This window comes from Wasmannia auropunctata, unplaced genomic scaffold, assembly GCF_000956235.1.
Source record: "Wasmannia auropunctata unplaced genomic scaffold, wasmannia.A_1.0 LD336085.1, whole genome shotgun sequence".
Classification (NCBI taxonomy): Eukaryota; Metazoa; Arthropoda; class Insecta; order Hymenoptera; family Formicidae; genus Wasmannia; species Wasmannia auropunctata.
Window position 1 is genome coordinate 3,153,559 of NW_012026805.1, and position 778 is coordinate 3,154,336.

Consider the following 778-nt stretch of genomic DNA (forward strand, 5'->3'; position numbering starts at 1 on the left):
TACGGGAGCTAAGTCTTGAGGGGGATTTACACGAGATGTGACACCGACTTTTGCGATACGAATTAGAGAGGCCGTCGGAACCGAGCGGAGCCGTCGGGAACGCGCCCTTGTTGCTGCCCCCGGCGGAGCTGGAAATCATCCGACCCGATAGCCCCGGCCAAGCGATGGCCGATTTTGACGCGATTCCCGGTGATATATTGCGGCTCCGCGAGACCCCCGTGCGCGCGACAACCCCGTTGTTTCCTCGGGGAGACGGATGTCTGCCGTCTCCCCCGCGTGACGGATACCGTACCCCGCTTCAGTCGCAGGACGGGCCCGGCGCGGCTGGACCTCCGCGGACCCCCGTCTCAGAAGTTTTTAACATGCTGCGAAAGTGAAATTTAACGTTTTCGGGCGCTCGCGGAAGCGGGGCGGACTCGTTCTTTATCCGATTAGAGGAGGGACGTGCTTTGTATGCGGTCGAGGATGCCAATCTTTTCCGTTGCTTGCCTTTCTTTTTAACGGACACCGCATTGTACTGGTTTCGGAATCGGCGCGCCGAGTGGCAAAATTGGGACGATTTCGCGGCGGCGTGGCGTAGTCGCTTTAGTAATTCGGATTATCAGTACGCCCTGCGCGATGAAATACTGCGTCGAACGCAGGGAGAAGACGAGACGATTTTCGATTATATAACGTGCATGCAATCGTTGTTCGACCGCCAGAGTCCACCGTGGGCTTTGGAGGCGCAGTTGGATCACGTATACCGTAGCTTGCTGCCGCGGATACAGGGATCCATACG

General features: G+C 57.8%; 1 pseudogene; it reads left to right on the forward strand.

Annotated features, from left to right (window-relative positions):
- Positions 1-778, forward strand: part of LOC105448550 — a 7,257-nt pseudogene that overhangs the window by 4,721 nt on the left and 1,758 nt on the right.